Here is a 23326-nt window from a genome sequence, read left to right on the forward strand (position 1 = left end):
CGCAAATTGTGTGATTACCATGGAAAGAAAATCACTACTAGTGAAAATAGACCCAAAACTGAGTGAGCTAGCCTCATCAGAGACAGCGATGGCAGCGAAGGGCAAACTCTTCAGAGATTTATTTACCAAGGAACTAACGAAGTTCGCAAATTCGTACGCAGTGCTGGATAAGGCGCACACGTCACTGAAGAGATTATTCGGAAAACACATTTTTGGGTGGGCCAGCAGCGGTTGGGTTTGCTCTGCTGGCTGCTCTCATTCAATAGATCCTACAACGATAGGACACAGAGGCAAGACCAAGAAGATCAGAGGCAGATCCCTTTCTTCCCCTCAATGGGCAGATGAAGAGGAAGAGGCTGGTGACCCAGGGATTGTGAACAGAACCTCACAGTTGAGAGCGAGCAACCAGCGCTTTGTTACCCCAGCGTTAGGGGGAGGCTAGCGGAATATGTATAAAAAAACTGGTACGCTATATCTGGAGATACATGGCTAGAGACAGTGCAAGGTTTTCACATAGATTTTCACATAATACCACAACAAAGGAGCCCTCAAAGGAGTTAAGGTCTAAACAAAGAAGACAGATAATTATTAGAGGAAGAGCTGAGAGGGCTGGAAAACAAAAATGCCATAAGGCAGGTAACAGACTCCTCAGGAGTTTTCATAAGCAACATGTTCCTTCTGAGGGGAAAACCCAAGGTGAGACCAATTATAGATCTGAACGAATTAGTCATTTACAGACATTTCAAAATGGAAGGGTAGCACCTTTTAAGATACACGTTAATTCATAGTGAATGGCTCACCAAGGTAGATCTGAAAGGCACATACTTAACTATGCCCATAGCGATGGAACACCGCAAAGTCCTAAGATTTATCTGGGGGGAGTCGACATGGGAGTTTCGATGCCTTCCCTTTGGACTGGCATCCGCCCCATGGTGTTTCACCAAAGTAATGAAACCAGTGGTGGTCCACCTCAGGAGCCAGGGGATAAGACTCATAATATACCTGGAAGATGTATGTTTTATGTGCCAGGACAGGGAGATCCTTCAAATGCAGGTGCAGACAAGGGCAACTCTATTGCAGAACTGGGCTTCCTAATAAATTGGGAGAAATTGAGAATACTGCCGGAACAGGCAATGGAATTTCTAGGGTTTATAGTCGACTCAACACAGGGATCCCTCAGCCTACCCATTATCAAGGTGAACGACATCAAGAAACAGAGAAGACATACCTTTGCAAGGAGAGAGATGTTGCTAAGAGACATTGCAAGATTAGTGGGATGTCTAGCATCATCGATCCAGGCTATATTCCCAGGGCCACTGCATCACAGAGCACTACAGAGATTGAAGATCGGACACCTCAGGAGGGGTGCATCTTACGTATCGAGCATTGCAATCTCCCAGGAAGTAAGGGAAGAGTTAGAATGGTGGCTACACACCATGGATGCATGGAACGGGAGAGCCATATTTGGCTTAACCTTGGACCTGATCATCAAATCCGATGTCGGCAGATGGGGCTGAGGAGCCCGATGTGGGAACCTGTCGACAGGGGTCAGGTGGTCGGATCAGGAGACAATTCTGCACATCAACTGTCTAGAATTACTAGCAGGGTCCTCCCCAGTGAAATGGTGGACTCAAGAGAAAGCACCATGTTTTGTCCTACTCAGGATGGACGTCTCAACAGTCAGGTATATAAACAGACTGGGAGGGACAAGGTCCAAATTATTGGCAGAATTGGCAAAGGAATTCTGGGAACTCGGCCTTCAGAGGAAAGTTTCAGTGTCGGCAGAGTACTTACCGGGCCATCAGAACGAGGTGGCCGACTGGAACTCCAGATACCTCAGGGACGCCAGCAATTGGAAAATGGACAAAGAGGTATTCCAAGAACTGATGACTCAATGGGGCCATGCTAGGTCGATCTCTTTGCATTGAGATTGAGCAACCACCTACCTCGGTTTTTCAGCTGGAGACTGGACCCAGGGGAGGAAGCAATAGACTCTTTTCTCCAAACATGGGGTCAACAAACAAATTATACATTTCCCTCTATTTTTCCAGGATTGCAAGGACGCTAGCCCAGGTGAGGAGGCAGCAATCATCACTAGTTCTGATTATGCCCAACTAGAGGGGACAGGTATGGTTCTCCAGCCTACTGGAACTTTAATATCACGGTTCGTTGGCTCTACCCAGGTACAAGTTCATTGTACGGGACCCCAGGGATCTCAACCACCCATTAGTAAAGATATGCAAACTCAATCTAATCGCATTGCGATTTCAGGAGATCTTGGGTTAGGCCAGAACTATCGAAGGAGGCTGAAATCATCAATAAAGAATCTTGGGCCCCAGGAACACATAGAGCTTACAAATCTGCATGGGCTAACTGGACTAGCTGGTGTATGGAGAGGGACAGTCATCCGATGCAACAGATTTAGTTCATGTTGTCAGTTGCCTAGCCCAGATGGCAGCTCAAGGGAAAGCATATAGGACCATCATTACGGCCAGGTCTGCAATATCAGCAGTGCACCCCGGGATTAAGGGGGTCGTGATAGGGGAACACCCCCTGATTTACAGACTGTTAAGGGGAATTAACATGTCTAAACCCACTAGAGAGAAATATACTCAGTATGGGATGTGGACACAATACTGAAACTTTTTCTGTCATGCCCGGACAACAAGGACTTATCCAGGAAGGCCATTTCAGCCAAATTATGCATTCTCCTATGTCTGCTGTTTTGTAAAAGATCGTCAGACATTCGAGGGATGGATATCAATAGGAAGAGTGTATCACCGAATGGGGTGACCGTCCCCATAACGAGGAGGACTAAGACAGGATTGAAATCCATATCATACAAATCTTTTCTGGGTCAACCTAAATTATGCCCGATTAGATGTCTGACAGCAAATGAGGATGTGACAAGAGAAGTGAGACCACCAGGAGTAAAACAGTTATTAATAGCGATCTGCAAGCGTTGATGTATTAAGGTATGGTGCTCATTCAGCGAGGATAGCAATGACTAACAAACCCTTAAACATAGAAGCCTGACACAATATATTATACAGCACAAGCAAGTCATGGACCTCTTTCCCCGCCAATGAATGTGGCACACAATAAAACCGCTTTTTATTTTTACAATCTAGATTTGTTGTTTAAGGAGGCCACCAACCCGTCTCGCACCCAACCTCCACAAGCAGCCTGTGTCACTGTAGACTAGGAACCTGGCTGGTGTGTTATCAATGATTATTTTATTCATTTATGATTTAATGGGAAAATAGAATAAACAGTTACAATAGCCACCAAGGTGTGGCAACACATATTTCAGAGTCCTTTTTGTTCAAGCGGCACACTGAGACAACTCAAACAGGAATAGCACAAGGATTTACTTTTTACTTCTCTCTTCACTACTATCAAGACAATTCAAAACACCAGGAAAAGGAATGCAACCCACAGGAAAGTGCATTAGCACACAAAGGATTCTTGAGTCTCAACAACCCTCATCTCCCCTAGACCTCCACTAGGCGTGTCAGCTTTGAATGGAAGGCAGTGGCAAGGAAAGGGAACACAAATTTAAAATCGAATTTTGAGGGGGGCTTTCAGAAAAATATGGGGTCCAGCAATGAATGACACAATTCATTTTTCTGTACCAGGAGAAATGGGGTTTTACTTAGTTAAAACAATGTCTATGGGACAGCACAAAATGTACTATGTGCTCCTTATACTCTGAAGACAAATAGGGCTTTAGAACATACTATGCAGCAAACTAGAGGAAAATCGATAGAATATGCAACACATGGGCAAATGGAAACAGAATGCAATTGGAAATTCGTTATCACAATACAGTAGGGAAAGAGGAACAGACTAGGAAAACCAGTTATTAAAAAGTTAAGCTAAATTTCCATGGAAAAGAAAATGCAAATGAGGTTTGTTTCACTAAGGCTGCATATGACAGGCAAGCTTTAGTCAATGGGGAACTCCCAATAGCAAAATCGATTTTTAGCTAAAATGACAGAGAAAGATAACAGGTAGGCTCTGGGCAAAGGGATAGCACACAATAGGAACCTCGGTTTGGGGTTAAAATGACAGATGCAAATAGAAATTTGTTTTTTTAGGACACCATTTAAACACACAGACAAATTCGTTTTTCAGCTCACAATAAAATTAATTCTTTTGGGGAACACTCTATGACTATAACGGCTCACAATGCACTGGGAAGAGATAATTGGTTTTGAATTCCAACTATCCCAATCCCATGAAATAAATGTGGAAATTAATTAATTTACTGGGAAAAATATACTATGGATCTACACAAGCAACAGGAGATTCTTCAACGGGAAAGGACTGAAATGCACAGGCAAACAAAGGATTTTTCAGTGGGAAAATTACTACAATGCAGAGAAAAGTAAATGATTTATCAATAGGAAAATGACTGAATTACACAAACACATAAAATAGGGGATTTCTCCATGGGGGAATCTCTATAGCAATGCTGAAAAAATACGGTTTATTTAATCTATGGTTCGGTAGGTCTATACTCACAGGAGAGGGCTTGATGGACATCTGAGGGACATTAGGGCATCACTGCTGGGACAATCAAGGGTTTAATCAAGGATTCTCTCTTTCCTCCAAAAAGGGTCCCAATCCAGCTACTACAGCTCCTGGCTCCATTCCCAGATGTAGGCCTCACTCTGTTAGGATGGTTCCAGATTTTGTCAGCAGCACACCTCGAGATTTGGTAGGGAGAGTCCTGATTTGAGGTGGAGTGACTTATTTATAAGGCAAATGACATCACAGATGGTCATAGTTTTCACAGAATTAATTGAACAGTGTTCAAGGGTGCCTTCCCATCTGTGGGCCGATAGGTTCAGAGAAGGAGGGGGTGTTTTGGAAAGCCAGTGGAGGAAACCCAATCCATCATCTAACTCGGACAGTGGGCTGGTTTTTGCACATGAAAATCTCGCTTTGTGACAAATGCCCTTTCTCATCATATTTGGACACATATGACAGCATTATTTAATACTACATTTTTCAGTGAATAGCATAAACTTTGTCAGGTGTCTGTGCAACCTACTGGTGCATAGCTACAGTATTTTCTCATTTCCTCCCGAACTATATTAATGAAACATATGGAGTTTGGTGGGCGGAATATGGATCACATTTTACATATTTTCTCAACTTTTTTTGGTTCTCACATTTATACAGAGATCCACATCAAGTTTTTCTTCATAACTTTTGGTATGTTGGTGGCAGCTTTTCAGAAATCCGAATATGAATAGGGTGCGATCAATATTGGCAAAGTTATCCCATAAATAGCATATCTCCCATTATGTACAATGGCAGTGAAACTACTCCTTAGCTCTGGTCTCCACCCATGCAATGGATCTGCTATTAGCTGAGACGCAAAGAGGGGTTCCTGTGTTTGGATTAGCCCAAGGCTTCAACCACTATTGCAGCCTAAGTGGTTTGAGTCATAAAAGCTGGGGAGCAGGGCAATTCCTTATCTCGTCCCCTGCACCATTCCCATGAAAACAGGCTTTGAAATTTAGTTTCACATTTGAGGACCCACAGCAGAGAAACTAAACCAGAAACCAAGATTTGGGACCTGCCTCCACTAAAGCATTTTGCTTTGAACTAACCCTTGAAAATGCACACAATCTGAACATGTAAACCCTTGCAAAAGTAATTTCCTGCAAACAGTGATTACAGAAGTGCAACATAATTATACATATTTAGAAACTTTAGCTGTACATCTGAATGCTTAAAGTGTTAATTTTAAAGGCACAATTGCAATGTCACTGGGGGGGAGTTTCAACTGTGAAACCATTAATTCTGCTGCAATTCACATCTCCTTGTAGATTCTGTGAATTATGGTTCCCTCTGTGATGGGCTCCTGATGGACAGGACTACAGTTTGTTTATTACACTTTTGCACACATTTTGAGGGACATATCTTTAACTGAAAGGGAAAAACTGATTTTACATAAAATTCTCTCTGTCACAGTAATCCGCTTCATTCTGCTGCGCAGGCTTGCACACAATCTTGGCATTTTCATTTAACATGCTGGATACTGCGGTTTCTGACAATATGATTTCAGCACTCCAAGACGTTTTGCAAATGTGGTCTCATGTCTTTCCCTTTTGTAAGGCAATTAACATGTTTAGGCATCTCTGTTTCGATGCTTAATTTCCCTCCTTTTCGCTTTGAAATTGCAGGGTCTTATTTCATGTCAATTCAAAGCAGGCCTTTCATTTTGGGCAGCCCTCATACTGACTCCAGCCTTCAATTATGTCATTCAGGGCTATTTGACCGCACAAGCCAGAGTGGAGGACATTATGAGATCGGCATATTGGTCGAATGAATCAACTTTTAACACTTTCTATTTTAAACCAATGGAGAGTGTGGCATCGTTAGTGGTGAGTAAGCTTTGAACAAGCATAAACCAAGTCTCCGGTCTTCACATAGAATTCAGATTTTCAACACATTCGTTCCAGAAAGTCATAATTCTATTAAAGACACAGAGGCGAGGGATTATACTACCCTGTCAACCATAATATCAATGAAGATTGTTGAACATGTATTGAACTGGTTTTAAAGTTATATAAATGCATATGTGGATTTGAAGATGAATGTGATAAAGGTGTTAAATGTTCTATATGCATAAAGCTATACCAAATTGAAAATATGGATGTTTACGATTGTCCCACCCTCTTTCGACTTACAGTCACTAAATATATTTTGTTTTGTACTAGGTTCAGTGGTGGATTCCAAACAAACAGGGAATTGAACGTTTTCGATTATATCACGAGATTGTGATTAACAGTGGACGCAATTTTCAATCGAGCAAGGAAAGAGAAAGTAGAGGAGGAGGTTCATTGTGGGCATGGATAAGGACTGGACTGATTGGCTAGGTTTGTCACATATTCAGTTTTGAGACCAATACTATCAGGACTACCAAAGACTCTGTCTCCATTGGATATTGTAGTTCTTTTTAGCTTTGTTATCAGTTATATTATTGGTTTGTCGTTTTGCTGCTGGAGTAGTAAAATCGAAAGAGAAGCATACTCCTTCGCCTCTGTGTCTTTAATAGAATTATGACTTTCTGGACAGAATGTGTTAAAAATCTGAATTAAAATGACATGTTACCCTATATGTAGAAAAGCACCCTGCCTCTCACTATGTTGGACTATTTTATTTTTAATTATTTATTGTAGTTTGAGTATTTATTGAACACAAACATAGCTTCTGGAATCAACACATTCTTACATCGGTTCGGGTTAAAGTCTTAAATTGGATGGTTAAAGGGTGGAACCATTCTTACTAGATAGCATTTATTATGGGCAAAACAGGCCTCAAACAAAGCGCACAAACAACTTTCAAATTAAACTCCAACACAGAAGTCCACTAAAATAAAACACTGCATACACAATCCCCAGATATGCTCTTCCTTGCAGAAATATGGCTCAAAACCAACCACACACCTATTATCCATGACATGTTTCTTCTGCACTATCTCATCCACTACAGAGACCACCCACACAATGAAGGTGGTGGCATTGCCATCATATATAGTCACGCACATTTAGCAAACCCACAACCCCATACACATCCTTCGAAAAAGTCTTTCTCACTTGCTCTCCTCCATCACACCCACACCCCATCTTCATCTACTGCTCCCAACACACTATCCCAACTTCCAGAGTGACTGACTGGACAAACTTCACAACTAACAATGACAGCCCCCCCTGCATCAATATCTACCTTGGCGACTTCAACTCTGGCTGTTCTCATCCAGACAGTAATCCCATTTTAAACAGTATCCTCACACCACTCACCCCTATAATCTCACACAACTCATCACCTATCCCACAAACACAACTGTCAACACCCTGGACCTTTTAATTTCAAGCTAAAATCATGTCTCAGTTGAATGTCGAATCTGGGTATCGTGGTCAGACCACTTTGTGATCCCCTTCATGATCGCTCTACCATGCAAGATCTCCTCTCACCAGCCACACATCCCCTTGTCACCCCAGCCAGACAAACCAAACACATGACCATACAGCCTCAGCACCACTCATACCACTCCCCTTTCCACACATGCACATCCCGCCACTCTCCTGAACAATTAACCCCATCATCACACAGACACTCGACATTATTGCCCTCCCTCCCCCCAAATCACCAAACCCTGCAGCCACCATCATAAACCATGGATCAGCAACTATCTCCTCTCTATTAAGCGGAGAGCCAGATGCCTAGAAAGAGCCTGACAAAAGAACCCATGCTCGCCACCAGAACACCACTCAAACTCTGCCTCAGCAAATATAAAACAGCCATACTCAATGTCAAAGCCAACAATTACCTCTCCGAACTCTAATTCGCCACCAATCATACACATAAACTATTCAACCTTGTCAAACCCCTCTCCAAATCTCCATCCACACCTCCATACACTGCAATATGCAACTCCCTCATGGACTACTTTGATCCCAAAATACACAACATCAGACAATCCCTCCCCTCTACTCTCCCACTCCAAGACCCGGCTTCAAAACATTGCAACACATTGGATACTTCCTATATACACCGACACCCTAATCACCCTTACAACCAAAACAAAACCTACACCCTTCCTGGATGATGCATTCCCACCTGAAGCAGAATACAATTGCATCACCGCCCTCGCCCCCCATTACTCAATATCATCAACTCCTGCCTCGCAAATGGTACCAACCCCTCTCTTTTCAAAACTGGAAACTTGCACCCCTGCTCAAAAGGAATCTAACAACCCCACACTCCCGTTACTATTTTACCATGCTTCACCAGAATCATGGAACACTTTGTCTCTACCCAACTGCAACAACACATCACCACTATCAACCTACTCAACCCCTTTCAAACTGGCTTTAGACTGGGACACAGCATCTGAGACAGCCACATTTTAAATCCTCGATGACCTCCACAGCTTCACTGACAAAGGACACACAGCACTACTTGTGATCCTCGATCAACATCCATTTCCACCGGTACCCAGTCATTTTACAGAAACCAATTTCAGAGTGGCACATTTTATCGTGGCCAAAACACAGAAAAACACTGAAAATATTAAATAAATATGTATAGTGTACAGAGGTAAGGGGTTAAAATGGGTCAGGGTGGGGTTGGGTTGGGGTTATAAGTATAGAAAAATGGGGGGCTTGGGCAAGGAATTAAAAAATTCTGTGTTTTTCGGTATTTTGGCCGCAATGAAATGTCCCACTCTGAAATTGGTTTCGGCAATATAACATAACACCATTTCAAGCAATACGCAGATGACACACGAATATACTTCCAAATCTCGTCCCCGTCACAATTCCACATCCTCAAAAGCTGTCCATCATCACCACCTGGATGGCCACCTACTTCCTCAAGCTCATCCCTTCCAAAATGTAATGATATGATATGATATGATATGGTATTTGTAACGCGCCTATACACAGGTGTTTCAAGGCGCGACGAGGCAGGGAGGGGAGGAACAAGGGGAGACATAACAAACGATCCTACTAGGCCAGGTGTCATTCAGATCGCGCAAGTGCAAGGGTGGGGGAGGGGGAAAAAAGTGCAAGGGGAAGGGGAGGGGGGGAAGTGCAGTAAAGGTAAGTGGCGTAAAGTAATAAATAAAAAAGGGCCAGCTGGTGGCAAGTGCAAGGTAAGTGCAGAACAAGTGCTGGGGAAGGGGGGGGGCTGTAGGGATACAGAGACAATCCCGCAGTGCAGAGGGGTTCCAGGGGATCAGTGGCTGGGCCCAGGACCGAAGGCCGTTTAGAGTGGTCCAGTTGCAGGATCAGTGCAGTTAAGTGAAGAATTAATTAGCTGTTCAGCAGGGGAGAGGGAGAGAGAAAGCAGAAGGAAAGAGGAAGGTTTTGAGGTGCTTCCGGAACCGGAGGTGGTTCTCCTCAAGTTTCAGGGAGGCAGGAAGGCTGTTCCAGAGGGAGGCCCCTGCCGCGGAGAGAGATCTACCCCCAGCTCGTTGCTTCGAGAAACGGCTGACCATGAGGGAGTTGGAGGCGGATGAGCGAAGGGCTCGGGGAGGAAGATATTTGGGAAGAGAGAGTTGAAGGTATTTAGGACCCAGGCCCCAGAAGGCCTTGTGGACAATGCAGAGGGTTTTGAACTTTATCCTCGCAGCCACTGGGAGCTAGTGTAGAGATTTCAGTCCTGGAGAGATACGGTCCCTGGGCTTGAGGCCAAGGACAAGTCTCGCAGTTCTGTTCTGGATGAGTTGCAGAGGGCGGAGAGTGGAGGCAGGCAGATTAAGATAGAGGCTGTTACAGTAATCCAGCTTCGAGAGAACCAGGGCTCGGGAGACAGTGAGCTTCTGGGGGAAGGAGAGGAAGGGAAGAATACCTCTGAGGAGGTGCAGTTGGTAGTGTGACCTCTTGGCGACGTCAGAAATATGGGGAGAGAAGGAGAGTGTGGAGTCGAAGATGACCCCAAGGTTTTTTGCCTTGCAGGTAGGAGCAGGGAGGGGGCCAAGGGAGGCAGGCCAGAGAGCTGGAGGGAAGGAGGGAGTGGGAGTACCGATGAGTAGAATCTCAGTCTTACTGGCATTAAGGCAGAGGTCATTGGCGGCACACCATTCTTGGATAGCAGACAGACAGTCAGAGATGAGGGAAGGAGAGGGGGAGGCTGAGGGTAGCCTGAAAATGAGCTGGGTATCGTCCGCATAGCACTGGAAATTAGGGCAGAGAGCGGCGATGCGGTGGGCAAGGAGTGCCAGATACTGGTTGAAAAGCCAGGGAGAGAGATTAGATCCCTGGGGGACACCACAGGTGGAGAAAAAGATGTCGGAGAGGAAGGACCCCAGTTGGACCTGGGAGGGTCGATTTGAAAGGAAAGAGGTCAGCCACGCCAGAGCCTGACCAGTGATACCCAGGTTTTCCCGGAGACGGTTGAGCAGGATGGCATGGTTGACAGTGTCAAAGGCAGAGGAGAGATCGAGCAGAATGAGAGCACACGGAGTGTTGGAATCGAGGTTCAAGAGCAGGTCTTCACGGATGTTCAGGAGAGCAGTTTCCGTGCTTCTGGCAGCTCTGAAGCCAGATTGATGGTCATGAAGACTACCAACAGATTCAGCATGGAGGTTAAGCTGGGAGATGGCCAGTTTCTCCAGGAGCTTGCCCAGGAAGGGAGTGATGGAGATAGGGCGATAGTTAGCCGGGCAGGAGGGGTCGGAAGAGGGTTTCTTGAGAAGAGGGTGCACGAGGGAGTGCTTGAGGGGGGAAGGGAAGACTCCAGAGGCGAAGGAGTGGTTGCAAAAGTCAGCCAGGGCAGGAGCCAGGGAGTCGATGTGGTCCTTGATAGTTTTGGAGGAACAGGGGTGAACCTGTTTAGACGAGACTTTCATTGATCGGACTTGTCTGGAAACCTCGTCAGCAGAGAAGGGTGGAAAGGCAGAGAAAGAGGGAGGAGGGTTGACCGCAGATGGGCCAGAGGAAGAACAGGGTAGGGAGGGAGGGAGGTGAAAGGAGGAGAGCGAGGACAGGATGTCCTGAGTTTTAGAGATGAAGTGAGAGGCCAGTGCAGTGCAGAGGGCCTGGGAGGGGACAGGAGAGGTAGAGACTGCAACAGGGTTGGCCAGCTCCTTGCAGATTTTAAAGAGTTCGGCGGAGTTGTTTGATGCCGCAGAGATGCGGGCTTGGATAAGGGCTCTCTTCTTGGTGAGAACAGAGAGCCGGTACTGCCTTTGAAGCAGGCGGCAGGCCAGTTTGTCAGAGGATGAACATGAAGCACGCCATTTCCTCTCGGCGACCCTGCACTTGCATTTTAGGGTGACGAGATCCGAGTCATACCAGGAGTTACATTTGGCTTTGGGCTTCAGGCGGATTCTCATGACGGGGGCAAGGATATCAAGAGTATCAGATATAGCAGAGTGGAGCATGGAGAGGGCTGTGTCAGGGTGCGAGTCAGCCGAAGGGGCAGGGGGGGGAGAGAAGGTAGCAGCAAAAGCCTCAACTGACACACGCTTCATGGGTCGGATGACCGAGAAGGTGGGTGGCAGTGAAGAGGGTGGCTTTGCCTGTGGGGTAGGGAGGGTGAGGTGGGAGGATAGGAGAAAGTGATCACTCCAGGAGAGAGGAGTGGAGAGAGGGACGGAGAGGGGAAGGTCAGAAGAGATCAGAGCATCAAGAGTGTGCCCAGCAGAGTGAGTAGGCCCAGACGGGAGAATAGAGAGTGAGAGAGAGTCGCAGAGGTCACAAAAGAGACCAGTAGGGGGACTGGAGGCATCAAGGTGGATGTTGAAGTCGCCAAGAAAGAGGAGTTGAGTGGTTGAGGACAGGAGTGAGGAGGAGAGGTCAGCCCACTCAGAGAGGAAGGAGGAAATTTGACCAGGTGGCCGATAGATAGTAGCCACGGTAAGGGAATGGCTAGGAGAGAGAGAGAGTCGGCAGACAAGACATTCAAAAGAGGAGTAGGTCTGCGTAGGAGTAACAGTGGCAGGAATCCACTCAGGAAAGATAAGGGCAACACCACCCCCTGCACGGTTAGGCCTGGGCATGGAGAGGATCTTGTAACCGTCAGGTAGGAGTGTGTCAAAGCTGGTGGCAGAGCTGGCTGTGAACCATGTCTCAGTGAGACAGAGGACGTCGAGGTCCAGTTCCTCAAGAAGGTGACAGATATCGGAGGAGTGCTTGATGGCAGAGCGAGTGTTTAGAGTGGCAATGTGGAGAAGGCTGCCATCCTTGAAGAACTTCCGGGGAGGGGTACAGATCAGAGGTACGCCCTGCGGAGGTATTGAGGAAGGAGGTGAAGAAGGAGCACGAGAGGGGGCAGGGAGGGAGGGTAGAGGCAAGGTAGCCGAGGATAGAGGAGGGGGGACAGCAGGAGAGGAGAGGAAGTTGATGAGGTGTGGGAAGCGTCTATCGAAGAGATGAAGGTTGGCCTGGGGGCCTTGGACCAAGATGGTCCCATTAGCGTAGACATTAATGATGGCCTTAGAGGAGCGGAAGGGGGCCAATAGGACATCCCAACGGGTGCCACCATTAATGGGAGAGGAGGAGAAAGGAGAGAGCACAGAGACCATATGAAGGGTCCATAGGTCGGGCGAAGGCACGAAAAAGAGGATGTCAGTGAGAGTTTCCTTAGAGCAGGCATTAGTGTAGGTGTCAGCGATAGGGAGGCCTGGGTTGGAGACCAGGATGTCCTTTTTAAACTTTTTCCTACCAGATTTAGTGAGGAGAGCAGGATAGTCGATGGAGAAGCAGTTAGAGAAGATAGGTGAGACAGAGAGCACCATGGAGTAGGAGGGAGGGGGGGGGGGTGACAGACGAAACGAGAGCACGCAGACAGGGAGTGAGCGGGAAGCCCAAGTTACCACAATTAGAGCAAACAAACAGTAGAGCGTATTAGGTACCGAGCCACCTAAGTTTGAGAATCCTGCGAGGGGAGAGAAAGCACCCTAGTATACCACAGTTCAGAGCAGACAGTGATGCGTGTTAGGTACCGGGCCACCTAAGTTTGAGAATCCTGCGAGGGGAGAAAAAAGCACCCTAGTATACCACAGTTCAGAGCAAACAGTAATGCGTGTTAGGTACCGGGCCACCTAAGTTTGAGAATCCTGCGAGGGGAGAAAAAGCACCATAGTTTTCCTTAACTGTGTGTACAGTGAGGCAAGGCCCCGTGAGGATGAACCAGGAGTGGAGGGGTGGGCCGGGGAACAGGAACAGGTGGAACTGGCGACTGGCGTCCCCTGCGGACACCTGCAGACACACAGGGAGCCGCACTATAGGAGTCGCCCTTGGCCTGGGGCCCTTAGCCGAGTGGGCTGCCGGGCAGAGGGCTGCCCAGGAGGGGGGAGGTTATAGTCAGAGGGAGAGGAAGGGGGGGGTGTGGGCGGGCAGGGAGGCGGGGAGGGAGAGGAATAACCAGGAAGTGGGAGGGGGGAGCAGGAGCAGGCCAAAAACCGCGCTAGGAGCGCGACAACAATTTAAAAACAAATAATATAATTTAACCACTCACGGAGGCCCAGGCAGGGCTTCCAGGCCTCCGCGCTCAGCTGGGGAAAAGAAGCGAGCGGGGGAACGGCCGTCGAGTAGGCCAGAGGGGAGGCAGGCAACAGCCAATCAGAGGGGGGGGTGGGCGGGCAGGGAGGCGGGGAGGGGGAGGAAGAACCAGGAAGTGGGAGGGGGGAGCAGGAGCAGGCCAAAAACCGCGCTAGGAGCGCGACAACAATTTAAAAACAAATAATATAATTTAACCACTCACGGAGGCCCAGGCAGGGCTTCCAGGCCTGCAGTACCCCTCAGGCCACCGGCGACCGCTCTCCGCGCTCAGCTGGGGAAAAGAAGCGAGCGGGGGAACGGCCGTCGAGTAGGCCAGAGGGGAGGCAGGCAACAGCCAATCAGAGGGGGGGTGGGCGGGCAGGGAGGCGGGGAGGGAGAGGAAGAACCAGGAAGTGGGAGGGGGGAGCAGGAGCAGGCCAAAAACAGCGCTAGGAGCGCGACAACAATTTAAAAACAAATAATATAATTTAACCACTCACGGAGGCCCAGGCACAAACCCAAACTCACCTCCTGAATGAAAGACCTCACTGCCATGGACAACCTACAGATACTCTTCTCTAGACATCTGTCAAATCACTTGGCCTCACCATCGCCCCCCATCCCCCACTCGCCCCGGCAATGCCCCATTCCTTTTACACCACATAGGTGCTGTCACCAAAACATGTAATCTACAATTACACTTCCTATGAAAGATCAGACTGTGGAAGTGAAAGGTAGGCCAAAATGGGGAAGGGCATGTAGGAGGCCACAGGAAGAGGCACAGTTTAGGGCCATGGAATTATCAGACCCCAGTGAGGTTTGTGTTGTGTATGCAGACTGGATCCCTCCTCTGGCAATAAAAAGCAGGCTACACAGAAAAGTGGAAACACAAAGCCACCAAAGTCTTTGCAGAAATCATGGCAACATATTTATTACAGACAGGGAATTAGGATAATTGCCAGCAGAAGTTAAGCTAGACATGAATGATTGTCTGCACTGGAATGCGGGCACAAGGTGGAGCATTGATGACATGCATACTGGCTAGGCACACCCAGAGGAAGAGAGAAAGAGAGCGAGAGAGAGATAGCAATAGAGAGTGTGAGAGAGAGAACGAGAGAAAGAGAGAGCAAGAGAGAGAGCAAGACAGCGGCAGAGAGAGAGAGAGTGGCAGAGAGAACAAGGGTGGCACAGAGATAGAGGGTGGCACAGAGAGATAGAGGGTGGCAGAGAGAGAGATGGTGGCACCAATTGAGAGAGGGTGGCACCAATAGAGCGAGTGTGTCATAGAGAGAGAGCGGGTAGCAACAAGAGAGATACAATGACAGAGAAAGAGAGAGTGTGACAGAGAAAGAGACAGAGAGAGAGAGAGAGAGGTAGAGAGAGAGTGGGACAGGGGTAGAGGAGAGCAGGTTGGGGAGAAGGGGCACGAGGGGAAGGAAAGGGGAGTAGGCCAGACTGGGAGAAGTGTACTTGGTAAAGGCCTCTGTAATTCGCCTGCCCCTCAGCCACTGGTCCAGCACAGCACTGCCACCAAAAAATAGACTGGGCCCTGGTCCTCAGTCCACTTATAAAGCTGTTGCACCACCCCTGGTGAATGCAATAGTTTTTAGGGTCCACCTGAGTGGAAAAGGGATGGGGATTCACAGGGTGTCGCAGCGTCCCCCACATAGGAAGGGGACGGAAGGACCAAGGAGGAAGTGGGCAGGGACATGACAGAGGGCTGGTGACAAGAAGAGGAGGCAGGTGAGAAAACATTCAGGGACAACAGTTAAGGAAGGTGATTAAAGGGCTTGCCTCACCCAACCCCTTGGTGAGTACAGCTGTTCTCATGAGTCCAAGGTCCAAGGGGTAGGGATCACAGGGTGTGGATGACACCAAATACTATTTACTGCAGATTCTGCACTGGGGGAGGCTGGTAGCCAAACATACCCCATGCTGCTCCCACCTCATCTAGATCCCACCCCCAGGATGAATATGTTCCCAGGCCTTGGTGATAGGAAGAGGTGGCAGGTGGGCAAACATTCATGGCAACAGCTAAGGAAGGAGATGGAAGGGCCCACCTCCCACTGGCTGCAGTAAAAGCTTGTAGATGTTGCCTGGGCTGGGGGTGGGTTAGCTAGGCCTGGAACTGGCCAGGAGCAGGGCTTACTCAGTGCAAGATTAAAAAAATACATTTGGGAAAATTAAGTCTTGCAATACATTGAAACTGAAAAATACAGTCGGGAAATGAAGTCATGTAATACATTGAAAATGTAAAAAAATACAGGAACCTCACAGTAAACATCAAGGGATGTGGAGACTGCTATTTCCACAAGACACATCCTTCCTCCTGATGACTTCTGCCCTGCAGTAAAAATCAATGGTTCACTCCAAGCTGTACTATGGCATTGCTCACTGGACTTCCAAGCACACCCTTGTCCCCCTTCAACCCATACAAAATGCATCCACACTTTCCAAAACATTCAAACAGCACCCCAGCTCTCGCCCATCTTTACTGGCTCCTTGTTTCCCAAAGAATTATTTTCAAAGGAGTCTGGATTGTATTCAAAGCCATCCACCACAAAACCACATATTACCTTTATGACAAACTCAAATTCATCACCCATACAAAGAAGAGCAGCACGCCAGCATCTCCTGCACATTGCAATCTGCAAACTCATATGCACACAAAAGCAAGCATTTCCCCGTTAGGGACCCAGGGCATGGACCACCCTACCTCTTCACATCCATACTGCACCCTCCATCACCCCTTTCAGACAGAGCCTCAAAACATACCTGTTTCCCCACACACAACCACATCCTCTCTTTCCTGCTACCACTTGTCTATCCTAATCTTTCTATCCTATCCTGATTTTTTTTTCTGTAACTTCTGTTTCACCTCCCACCTTTGAACCTTGTAACATGGTCAGAGACCCTCTGGGTATGGCCAGCACTAAAGCAAAATTCGGATGAAAAAAAATGTAATGCAATTCAGGGAACCATCGAATGGCTAGCATGTACAGTCAGGACAATGTAACAGAGGTGAGAGCATGTGGGTGAGTTTAACATGGGAAATGAGCAGTAAATTGGTCTTGTCAGGAGGGATACTGGGTTGGGTGGGTTCAGCAGGATGTACCTTAAAGTGTGTTAAGAAGATGCTGCTTGAAGAGGTGGTTCTTGATTTGTTTTCTGGTGATGAGTCTGATGTTGATGGGGATGTGGTTCCAGAGTGTGGGTGTGTGGGCAGAGAAAGCTTGTTTCCAGGTTTTTCTTTTTTTCATGTTTATGCTGGCGAAGTCCTGACTTTAGTGATGCTCTGTCCAGAAGAGTCTGTGACTTTGCAAGGTGGGAGTACGTGTGCAGCTTTGTATATGATGCAAATTGTTTCAAAGGTGATGAGAGCGTGTAGTGGTGGCCATTGTAGTCCCTTGAGAGTGGACGTAACATGGCGTATTTGCTGAGATCTTTAACGAAGCCAATTAAACAAGAGTGTGGGAGCCCCTCCACTGAAAACAAACATGGATCAAGAACACTTTACTTCCACTCAGGAGGGTTTACAACCACATTTTAGCTCACTGCACCATACACAGAGGGGAAATACCCATTTGTATATCAGCCTGGTCCCACCCACAAGAACAGTACTGTCATGGCACATCTTTCAATAGGTGCTACGGTGACGGTGACAATTCCAGTGAAAGTGGAGAGGGGGCATTTCCTCTGTGCAGGTGAGCTAGGGCTTGAGTTTGTACTCTGTATCTGAAGCTGGTGTCTTCTAGAAAGGGCTTGACTTTTTGCATGAAGCATTGAGGGTATCATGCGGTCTAGGTTAACTTCGCTATGTGTGATTTGAATAACTGTTTGCTCTCTGTTTTGCATCACAACTACTTGGCCCAAGGTGTCAGATGAGGGGTAAAGCCCTCAAGGTTAATCGCGGACAGGCAGGTGTGGACGTGGGGGTGTTCTGCCTTGGTGCTGTTCACTTTGAGTCGGTACTTGTCATGACCGGAAGATAAATGACGGACTCACCGGCACCGTTACTAACAGGGCCGGTGATTCGGACAACCCTAACCAATGGAGTTTTATTGGACTCTATGGAATGGAGAGCTACTGGTGTCCCCGCTGCCCGTGGGTGGCAGAGAGGGTACGGTAGTTTCCCAGCATCCTGCCTGAATTTCCTGTGGGATACCTGGGAACTCAAAATGAGCGTTATGGCTTCTTCAACTACTCTTCCTACTATTACTGGTACTTCTAGTACTGTACTATTAGCACTGTTAGTAATGATAGAAGTGATTCTGAAGCTACTACTATAGATGTACTACTCGTGGAGCAGGACTACCACATATGCAGCCACGTTGGTAGAGAGTAAAAGAAAAGACAACTTGTCACTTTGCTCTTTGCTATTATAGTGTCTCTGTAGACGGCACTTCCCCTCCTCATCAGATGTAACGTCCTGTTTCAGGGCATCAAGTCGAGTCACATGAAAAAGGACAGCCTAAGTCAGGGGAATCGCTTGCCAAAGGTGTTAAACTTGAGATTATGTGGTCATAGTTTCAGGTTGGGAAATAAACTGAAAATTAAACATTAATAGAAGGAACAACAGATTGGGTGTCATTTTATAAACAAGGCAGTGATTGCACAGAGGGGACTGCCTACGTCAGCACTTGCGCGCTTTTGTATCCGCTTCATGCAATATTCCACATGTGGAAAACAGTGGCAAAGCAAAGTGTAAAAAAAGGTCAACATTCCTTTGCACCTTGCGTTACTCTCCATTTTGTAAAATTGTGTAAATGCCATTTGTCATTAATGCATTACAGACAGCATTTACAATTGATTCTGGATTCCATAGCAATCCATTGGTTTCACTCCCTCACGAAAATATCATCCTGGCGTAAAACCAGGAGAGATTGGAATGCAGTTGAGGAGTTAAATGTGTGCTGTAGAGGAGCAACAGTATACCTCTAAAGGAGACCCCACACCCTTACTCCCTTATGTTGGAGACATGAGACCGTGCTGTGTTTGACACCTGCCATTGTGCCAATACCAAAGCATGTGCTCGAAAGAAGATAGTAATTGAGACAACCCTACCGAATGTATCCCCAAAGCGATGGCAATCAAAGGGAGGCGCTCCCTATTAAAGAATATGAGAAAGAGCTAAGAAAAGCCAGTTCGATAGCAAAGCGAGTAGAGCGTGTTAGGAAAGATTTCGTAATTGTAGGTAATTTTCCTTCCATGTGGCAACCCCTAAACTTTTTGCTGTTGTTTTTCACCTTGTTCTCGACTTTGCCAGAGAAGTGCAGCCTTCTGCCGCACTCCTCTGGGCTTTCGCTCCATTCTTACGGGGAAACTGACATGCCCTTAAGACAGTCAGTACCGGGAAACGCTGTTTTCCGTAGTTTCTTTTATCATGTTGCGGCTTTCGTGCAACATGACACAAGAGGGCACTGTAAGCTAAGTTACTGCTCTCTTGGGTCTCTAGCCGTCTACGGGCCCTAGATACTCTTTTAGGATTGTAACTGATAGGTGCAAGTGATTCACGAACGGGAATGGTGGCAGTGATCGTTTCTTGTGTTTTGAGCTCCTTTTGGCATTTTAAGCACGTTTCTCGCGCTTAGCCCAAAATGGTGGCCTGGCTCCCAAAATGGCCAGAACACGAGGCTCCTTTGTCCTGTCCGCTGATCGTCTTGCTCCCTTTACCTTCCCCAGCTCGAGCCGACCCGGGGCCTTCCTTATTTGGGCATGTACTTTCCCGCAAAACACAGATGCTTTCGCGGGCTTCTACATGCCTGGTGTGTGCCTCCAGGATGTGGGCTGGGATGTCTGGTCCCAATACACATCCTGGGTGCCAGAGAGTCTAGGGTGGTGTGAATGCCTGGGACCACCGTGGTCCGTGATAGGTCCACGTATGGTGTGAGTGTTGATGAGCGGATCTCCCATTGGGCCCCCTCCGTTTTGGCGCGAAGGGAACCGTGGATAAGAGGGGGCTGGAAACACCACTACCATGTCGATCTCCTGAGTTCTCACGAACAAAGGAATACAGGAGCCAAGTATCCTGCAACCAAGAGGCTGAACCGAGGAATCGCTGGTGACCCGCTGAAGGACTGCTCCTCTGCACTGCTGTCGCCTTGTGAAACCCTTTTCACCTTTGATCGAACCAGAAGGCCTGTACTGGTACTTCGACCCTTGGAATAGCGGGGACAGCTATTCTCGGCATCTTCACCATCTCCTGCTGGTAAGCCTTCGGAAGCGTCTCTGGGCCATCCAGCAGACTGACCAGCCTACACAGGAGTCTTGCTCTGTAACCGCAGCCAGGTTGTGTAGTATTTCGAGTCCTTGTCACTCTCACACGCTTTGTACACTTGGCGTTCCCAGGTCTGAAGTGAGTAGTGTACATTTGGCTCAGATACACACGGCCGCTCCGTTGCCCTGCTGTGGTAACAAACTGTGTGGGTTCCTTCGTTTGGGACGTTTTTTACTCAACTCTGCTGCTGCAGACTCAACACGACGACGAGACGTCCCCTGCTCTTCTGAACCTGCCAGCGACTGAAACTGACGCGGAGAAGCCTGGGTCTGCTTGCATCGGGGACCGGTGAGTAGCATAGCTAGGAACTGGCCGCCCTCCTGCAGGAGCCCATAGCTTTTCCCCGCTGTGTCAAAACAGCACGCCTTTCCGTACTCGCGCTCTGCTTCTGCCCCCAGTGGAGGCTGCGCTTGAGTCGCGGAACTCTGTTCTTCTTCATTTGTGCACTAAACTGAACTGCCTGATTTCCCTCGGAGAGACTCCCCTTTTTGCCCGTTGGCACCAGCGTGTGCAGGTACTTTTGAGCACAAGGCTCCACTCTTCGTAGGGCTCGGACTTCCTTTTAGTTAGGTGCCTCTGAAGGCGGACTGGGTCTAAGCATTATTTCGCACTGCCTGTTTTCCTTCCCTTTTAGGTGGACTACACATTTCGTGCATCTAACGCTTGAGACTTGTTTGTATTTGTATATATATTGTATTGGTATGGTATGTGTTGGTTTACTAGAGTTGTATTGTGATTTCTCGCTACGGTCATTGTTTTAAAGACCTTGGAATAAATGTGTATATATTTTTAATATAACACCTGTTTGGAGTAGTTTGTAAGTGTCCTTGCTTTGTGTGCTCAATGCGGGCTTTCAGTCACCCTCACCCCTCTTGAGACCTAGTCTTGACCGCCGCGATCGCTACCCTGATTGGTCTGGCTTGTCCAGAGGTTACCCTGTTCCAAGTAATTAGGTTGGCCTTCTGAACTTCTGCGCCGCCAGGACAGAGTTCAGAAATCCGTCTTAACAGAGTGCTCGCTTTGGCATCTGTGCAGAGCCTGTTGATGCAGGTTCGAATTCCGGCAGGGCCAAACTCAGCCTTTCATCCTTCCGAGGGCGATGAATGAGCACCACACACCGTGGGTAATAATAAGCAGCATTCAGATACCTGAGGGTTCGTAGCGCTATATAAATGCTAAATTATTTATTATTAAAAGAAGCTAGTGACATCATAAAATACATGAACGACGTCCCGTGATACTGACTGAAGGTGATGTATAGCTCCTAAAGAAACTAATGACAAAGTAAAGAATCAAGTGAACTTTTAAATACAAAAAAGATTATACATGCTCAAAGTGCTGCAGAAAATCAACCATCCAATAAATGTACAGACGCTGGAAGCTGGCTATACGTAGAGAATATAATGCAGGCGAAGCCGCAATCATATAGAAGCTGGACATCGGTATAATGAATTCAGTAAGCCAGGACCCATGAAGTGGGAAGGGAAAACTGTGTCGCAGCAAGAATAAGCAGAATCATGGAGTCAAGACTGAAGCAGCCAAAGTCAGCTATCTATTCTGGAAATTATCAAATGTGCGGGGGATGAATCATCCCTTATTAAGGTGCAAAGAAAGAACACCAAGGGTGCCAGGTTTAATTCATTTAGAGCATTTATCTACCATAGCCAAGTCTCACACTGTATCTGAGAACTTTGCTAATTATTCCAATCCCATTAAGCAAACAACGTGTACTGTCAAAAAGGAATTGGTAGCTTGTAGTTATGCCAAGAAAGGAATGATGCTTGTTCTATCACCATGCAAACATGCGCTCAGTATTATAGCAGACCGCTAGCCTTCTTCCTCTGTTGCCAATCATACCAATGTATAGTACCCCAGCACTACCATGTCTCTCTGTTGCCTACTCCAAGCGCCTCCTGTTGTGTTCAGTGCACTGCCTTAGCAGGCGTCTCAGGCTGTGCTCTCCCCTCCCACACGATTCCTCCCGCCCGCACTTCACGTTGCACCCACCTGCACCGACCTACATATAAAAAGACCTCTACCCATGCACGCAGTATCAACAGACACGGGGTCCAGCCTCGGGTCCTTGCCGCAATGAAGAAAGACATGTTAGCCCCAGTGCATGATTCAGCGTTACATACCGTGAGCTTGTGCTCCCTCACCCCAGCATTGGCGCACCTAGACACAGCCCCCATGGCCCACACAGCATCCAAAATGTCCCCTTAATTTCATGTGAAAGCAGCCACAACTGCACGCGCAACTCTCTCCAGGAAACACAACACCCAGAACAACCCACAAGCACACATGTGCTTTGGACACCCCTGCCCACCTCCCACAGTATTCGTGCACCGCAAACAAAAGCCAGCCTGGCCAACATCAACGGCCCACGTTCCAACATAGCTGCCACCACCATACTCTCCTCTAAAGGAGCAGGCAGCCCACCACGGCTCCTCTTACTGCCCAAACCACCATCTAGATCCACATGGCCTACCAACCATGCTGCAAACCAGCGCTCGCCCTCAGCGCTCCCTAATGTTACCCTCTCAAATATGAGCCCCACAGCTCAGCAGTCTACAACTACCCACCTGCTCATCAATCAGCTACACCTGCTCCTGAAATGCAAGCAGCTCATGCCACAGCACCAGACACACTCAGGACAAAATGCACTCCACACTCACCTCATAGAATCCACCATGTCCAGCCCATTTACCACCATAAAATGTCACTCACCTCCCACGCACAACTCTGCTGCACCCTGACTACCCACCTACCTACACCAACATCTCCACTACACAACTTGACATACTCACCATCACAGAAACATGGCTTCACAAAGCTGCTGGACCCATGCTCTCCCTAGCCATCCCTCCAAGGTACACCTTGCTGAGATCTGATAGAACCACCCAACCTGGTGGTGGTATCACCATCATTGCAAAATCCTCAATTTCCATCAAATCGTACCCCCTTGAGACTGTGTCAGGCTACAAACTCCTACTCGCCAAACTAGAACCCCATCCACAAACCACCATCAACCTCATCCTCC

Source organism: Ambystoma mexicanum, chromosome 6p (assembly GCF_040938575.1).
Source record: "Ambystoma mexicanum isolate Mex_15411 chromosome 6p, UKY_AmexF1_1, whole genome shotgun sequence".
In the NCBI taxonomy this organism is placed as follows: Eukaryota; Metazoa; Chordata; class Amphibia; order Caudata; family Ambystomatidae; genus Ambystoma; species Ambystoma mexicanum.